A 7,012-nucleotide genomic window follows, 5' to 3' on the forward strand; every position below is an offset into this window, starting at 1 on the left:
TAGGCTGGAGTCCAAGAAGTTGGGCTGAAACATGAATCTGAGAGTAATCAGCTTGTAAATGGTATTAAAAACTATAAGTCTGTATGAAACCACTAGGGCACCAAGGGCCGCTGAGGAAGAGATGGAAGATGAAGATGCCTCGCACATCAATAAAGAGACATCAGAAACAGGGGATGTCTGTGAGGTAGGAGAATACCTGGAAAGTGTGCTGCCCTGGAAGCGATGTAAAGAAGGCATTTGAAAAATGAAAGAATGGGCAACTGGCAGAGTTGGGATGATGAGAGGGTTTTCAAAAATTACAGCATGGGAATATGTTGATGAAACTAATAGAGAAAGAATAATCTTGATAATGTAAAAGAGAAAAGGCTTTTATCTGATGGTGCAATATGCTTGAGAGTTGGGCTCTGGAATGTAAGCAGAGGAGTAGTGCTGCTTACAACAGGCAGCACCGTCACTGTAGCCGGAGGAAAGGTGGCATACACAGGAGAAATTCAGGGAAGACAGAAGCAAAGTTGCCCGTTGTGAGTGAAGAGGGGAAGAGTTTTAGAAGTTGGAAAAGTGTGAAATTGACCTGGGAAGCTGTGAAGACAGGTTTCTGGACAGTGGTGAGCCATGTCAGTTGTGGTTACATAACTGCAATTTGAGACAATCAACATGGTCCTCTTCAGTCATGTTTAATTTATTAGATGCAGGTTAGGAATAAGCAGAAATCAAAGTTAGCTTGAGATGTATTTTTTTTTTCAAATGGGTACTACAGTGCTGGGGATATGAGAAAGGGAAATTGAGAGTGGGATAAGTGATATAAGGAACCACAGGAGCTAAGCTGGTCAAGGAGGGAAGAAAGGACACCATATGATGAAAGCTAGTGAAATCTTAGCAAAGTCGATGGCTTAGACATACTTAGGGAAGTGTCTGAGAAAATTTAAAGGGACAGTGCTGAAGGGGAGTGGCCTAGAAAGAGCGCTGATTATCAGAATGGGATGTTTGCAATGAAGTCTTAGGGATGGTGCAGGTAGGTGTGGGTAGCATGAGGTGTGAAGTACAGCCCCAGGTCCAGGCAGGGAGGAGTGAGATTTTTTTGGAGTGGCCAAGTTGGTGGATGGAGAAGGAGGAGAGATAGGAGAAACCATTGGTTAGGAATTAAGATATTCAGTAAATGATAAGAAATAATAGAGACTAGAGCAACTTCTAAGGTTTGGAAGGGTGTGGTATGCAGGTTGTGGGTAAAGAAACCACTCGGAGGGACCAAGAGATCTTTACTGCAGCAGTGCAACAGAGGAGAAAAAGAAAGAGTGAGGAAAGAGAGAAGAAAAGGGGGGAGAGCAGAGAGAGAGAGAGAGAGAGAGAGAGAGAGGGAGAGAGAGGGAGAGGGAGAGCGAGAGCAAGAGCAAGAGAGCAAGAGAGAGAGGGGCCCGGCAGGAGGGAGTTTTTATAGCCCAAATCTAATGGGGTCTCTGGGTCTGCAAGCTGCCTTGTTGGCACAAGGCGGGTTAAGTGTTCAGCCTTGAATGGTGGGTTGAATGTTCAGCCTTGAGCAGGGGCTTGGGCATTTGGGCTTGAAGAAAACAGGTGATAAAGAACCAGACAGAGTGTTTGAGTGGCCAGGTCACCCTGCAGCTAACTTTGTTTGGCATGCCCTGCAGACAACTCAGTTCAGCCTGTCCTGCACCTAACAGGCTGTAAGGGAAGTGTTTTCTTCAAGGGCTGACCATGTCTCAGAGAAAAGGATTTAGGGAAGGACAATGACAGCTGTATAATCCAGACATAGAAGGTAAAATGGAAAGGTCTGAGGAGTGGAGAGGGGATCAGAGGTTAGAGTAAGTGAGAGAAGACACTGAGCAATAGGGAGATAAGCATACAGATGCCGGAGAATGATATGGGAGTGTAGCAACTGGCATCAGGGAGAGAACGTGAGAACCCTGGTGTATTGGTTCCTTTCTTGTTGCTACATTAGAATACCTAATACTTGGTAATTTAAAAAAAATAAAATAAAAGTTTATTAAGACTCATGGTTCTGGAAGCTGCTAAGTCCATGATCAGGCAACATATCTGGTTAGGGCCAGGTACTACTTTGTAAATATGGTGGACATTGGAAGAGCTTGCAAGTAGGTGTGTGTGGAAGAGAGAAAACACAGCCTCACTTTATATCAACCTGCCCTCACAGTAACTCATCTAGTGCCACCTGAGCAGAACTTCCTTACCAACTTGAGAGTAGACCCATCCCAGGAGGTAAACTTTAAAGTCCAGGAGTTAAACTTTCTTCATGACCTAATTTTCTCATCAAGGATCCACCTCCAACACCACCACAATGGTAATTAAATCTCAACATGAGTTTTGGAGGGAACAAATAAATCATGGCACCTGGAGATCCCTTTGTTGTGATTCATAGTCAGTCAATTGTGAGGTGGCAGGAAATGAGTATTTTGAGAAGAGAGGGATGAGATGGACATGACAAGTTCACAGGACAAGTAGGATGCTCAGAGCTTTCCTTAGCGGTCAGAGGCACAATCACTCAAAGAAAATGGTGACCATTGGGTTCTCCATTCTAACAAGTCCATATTCTCCTGATATCCTTCCTAAGAAAGGTAAACTTTGTTGTATGAACTGGTCACCTGAGCTTAGCTCTTAAGGGGCCATATGGGTAGCCACTAGATATGGTTTAAAATAAATAGTACTTTGAGTTCAGTGGATTATATTACACCTATAATCCCAGCCATTCAGGATAGGAGAATCATAACTTGGAGATCAACCTCAGCAACTTGGTGAGACCCTGTCTCAAAATAAGTTAAAAAAAATAAAGCTTAGGATTCATACAGTGATAAAGCATTTGCCTAGCATGTGTGGAGCCCTGGGTACAATCCCACAGTACTACAAAAAATTGTATCATTTAGTCCTGGACCTGAGTCATAGAAACCATACTTTCCACTAGCTACACTTTCTGCTTAAGATCTACAGAAGGTTCCCTGGGTATCAGCTGTCTAGGGAACTATTCGTTTTCCAAGCCACTTCTCGGGAAGTGGCCTTTAAGCTGGGCAGCTCTAAATTTCAGCTCATTCCCCACTTGTACAATTAAGAGGACCATAAAGAGAATAATGAAATAGACCTGTGGGAGCCACTCAGCCAGTCCTCTTTTCCTGTGGTTTGTGAGTTCAAACAAGGCAAAACGTTTCCTGCTCTGCTGCTTTCTTTAATCAGAGCGAAGAAGCCACCCTGGTCCTAAGGCTCTTTCTGGATCTTAGGGTATGCTGCTGATGAAGTGAGATACACACTGACATCCCTACATCACAGACTTGATAGGCCATTTCTGTTTCATTGCAAAGGCTCCCCAGGGTCTGCCCTTACAGAACCTTTGCACCTGCTTTTGCATGGCCTAGGAAAGCCCCTCACTAAAACTGCCACCCTGGCTGATGACTTCGGGTTCATCCTTCATGTCATGTCTCAAGATCTTAGCTCTGCAGTGTCTTTCATAGCTTCACCTCTGTGACCTCTTACTTACCTTTCTAGTACATCATGTAATATATTCATTGGAGACCAGGTATCCCAGGGCACCCTTCTATTCACCAATCCATATCCTTAGATACTTCCATTCTATTTTACTTAGTACCTTTAACAACCAACACCATCTTCAGCATGGACATGGACAGTTGATGAAGGACAGTTGCAGGTAATTTCTCAGACATTATCCTCGAGCATGATGTGATTATTTCATCTCAGGGCTGAAAGTGTGCTTTGGTTGTTCTTTCTTTGCCATCAACCTGTGGAAGCTTATTTGGGAATAGATAAGATTAGAGACCCTGGGACCAGGATATAATTATATCCTTTGCTGGTGAACACAATATTCTTGCTGCTGCTGAGTATGACAAATTACTGAAGCCAGAACCCTACTCTGTTCTCTAGGAGCTGAAATGCTTTTGCACTAAGAATGTTTTGAGGCCCAGTAACTGTTTATTAAGCACTTTCTATCACAGTGCAAGGCCCTGTGATAAGAACTTCATGGATCACACTTCTTCCTCACAGAAATTTGATAAGGGAGGCACTAATGTTATCTCTACTTTCAAAGCAACCAAACAAACAAATTCAGGTTTATAAGTATTATGTAACTTGTGTAAAGTCTGTACAGCTGTCAAGTGCAGAGCTGGGGTTTGAACCTAGGTCTCTAATTCCAAATTAGCATGCATGTCCTTCTCTATGAAGTTATTCAAATTTGGGTGCAACTCTGCTAGATAGGGAAGTCTGGGGTTTGTGGCTGAGATTGCATTCTGTAAAGCTAGCCTGAATTTCAAAGGCCACATTATTATATCTGTGGTGTACACTGTCCTACCTGGGAATGATCTAGGTTTTTGTTGTTGTTGTTTTTTGTTTTGTTTTGTTTTTCGAAGGAAGCCCCAGCTAGTGAATAAATAAGACTGTCTTTATTTAAATTCTACTCAAGAGTTTTTCATAATTTCATGATATGTAACATACAAAGTCAGTTGGCCTGATGTCGCACAGATTATATTTTCAATACTCTACAAAAGATACCCAGCCATTTAGTTTGACAAGTGAAGATAACATAGTAGGACCAACATGGAAGCAAAACCTTTCTCTTGAGCTTGTAATCTAGAATCCTTTTAGTTACATAGTTTCAAAGAATCTGAATTAGGACATCCAAGTAGTATAAACAGGATATAGCAAATAAACCCTTCATGACAACTACTGTGTATCCTTAACTCATCTCAAAAATTACTCTTATGTCATTTTGCAGTTGATAATTTCAAGGCTTTTAGCTGAATTAATAGAACCAGATGCACATGCTGCTCATGGACATTGTCATGGAGATCCATAAAATTAAGGAAAGCATCCCTCATAAATCAAAGGTTGAAAACCAGGAAGATGATTATGTGTTATTTCCAAAAATCATTAGTAATGCTTTGCCTTGGCACTTCATTTGCCAAAAAAGAAGGGAGAGGGAGGGATTAAAGATCAATAAGATGCAATTCTGGTTCTTTTAGAAGATACAGTTATGGATAGAGCTATCAGCTGAGTGAACCAGCAGGTACTAGAATAGGCCTATTACCTATTCCCCTTAGGAATAACAATGCCCCTTTGTAGAAGTGATTTCCACTTCACAGGCCAGAAAACAGACTCAAAGAAGTTCAGTGACTTGTCCTTGCTGAACTGCACAAAGCCTGGTGAAATGCTTATCTAGATCTCAATTGCCTGCTATTTCCACTGTACCTTGCTGCCTCCTGAAATGTTTCTTATTTGGCAACAAAAATAACAAGCTATAGGAGATTCTAAAAGAAATAGCTACAAATTGGGAGCACAAAAGTAAACTTACTCTGCTTTGAGATTCTAGGAAGCTTCATAGAGAACTAACAATGATTTGGCTCTTACCAGAAGACTGGACTGTGCAGGAGATAAGGAAGACAGATAAGGAAACAGAAAAAGCAGGTGGGAAGTTCCAGAGGTGTCAACTGGTATGACAAGTGTAACAGGAAGTGGTAGGAAATTATAAACGAAACTGGAAGTCAGAGCAATTTTATGTGAAGGACTTTGTCTTGGTCTAGGGAAAGTCATCAAAGTTTATTAGAAAAGTCAAACTATGTTCAGATGGGTGAGTCAGAAAGGCAACCTGCAAATAAAGATAATAAAGGGTATATGCTCTGGGTAAGAAGCTCTCATCAAAAGATGAGGGAAACTGACCAAAGAAACAGACAACCTGGTGAGTGAACTGCAGACTGACAAAGGAAAAGCGAGTCCTTCCTGTATGCTAGCTGCTGTGATCAGTCTGACACAACCTATCACGTTAAAATCATAGAGCAGGTCTAGAGGAGTGATATTTTCATTATTCCAGTTACACAGAGGGAAAACAATTTGCATGGAAGGTTCAATAACAATGGGGAAATTGTAGACTACTCGAACCCAGGCAATTTGATTGCAAAACCTTTGATTTTAACTATTGCATCATATAACTTTTTGGATGAATTCAAGATTTTCATTAGATAAGACAAGGATGGGAGAAAGATGCAAAAAAAAAAAAAAAAAAGGCTGGGGGTTGGGGAGAGAATTACTGAGATTGATTTTGCCCACTTTGAATCTGAATTAGGACATCCAAGTACTGATATGGAATAGACATATGTGAATGGTGTGAAATTAAAAAAAAATTATAAAATGGGCTCACTGGGCTGCCCCCACATGCTTTCACTTAAAAAAAAAAGCCATTTGCCTGTGGCCCTGCCTGGCTTAAGTTCACAGGACATGTTACATCCTCAGCAAATGACTTCCTATCTGCAGGAGATAGGCAAGCCTAACATGCCCAAACACTAAGAACACAAGTTTCCCTGAAGTGGCAGGAGGGATGGGGGAAGAATTCTGTGACCCTTACACTGTCCAAATTCCAAAACTCAGGAAGATAAGGATAATTACCCCATCCATAAAATCTGTAAGAACAGGCCCAATTAGAATGGGTCAGCACTGACCAACGTGACCTAGAGTTGTCATGGCAGTGGGGGCTTGAAAATCTGATGTCATCCTGCTGTTAGTCAAAAGAGGTGAATCTGGGCAGAACTCTCTGAAACTTTCCTGGGACCCTTAATAAAACTGAAGGGAAAAAAGCACACTGGTGTTCTCCTCTCTGAGAGGACCCTCTCAGTTCTTGAGAGTTTCCCCTTTACCCTTTCCTATCTCCTCTAACACAATCATGCTTGTCACTCTGAGTGACATGTCTGAAATCTTTCTGACTTGATCTCAAGAATCAGAGTTTGAAAGGGGTCCTTTGTGCTACCTCAGCTGCTCCAGCCTTGTAACAGCTGTAGTTAGTTTCCTAATTGAGAAGACAGATAAAGGGTAAGTCAAGATAAAGAAGTACATATTGCTATATAGTCGCTGCTTGATACTGAAAGATCACATAAGCTTGCTCAGTGGGGAAGAGGTAAATAAAAGCAGAACATTGATAAGAATGAATGTTATAAAGACCACACTCTTTGAAAACAAATAAACACACATTCAATCTCCAAAACCACAAATCCCA

Source organism: Marmota monax, unplaced genomic scaffold (genome assembly GCF_021218885.2).
Source record: "Marmota monax isolate L192 unplaced genomic scaffold, Marmota_monax_Labrador192_F-V1.1 WCK01_AAM20220418_F8-fsc00128, whole genome shotgun sequence".
In the NCBI taxonomy this organism is placed as follows: domain Eukaryota; kingdom Metazoa; phylum Chordata; class Mammalia; order Rodentia; family Sciuridae; genus Marmota; species Marmota monax.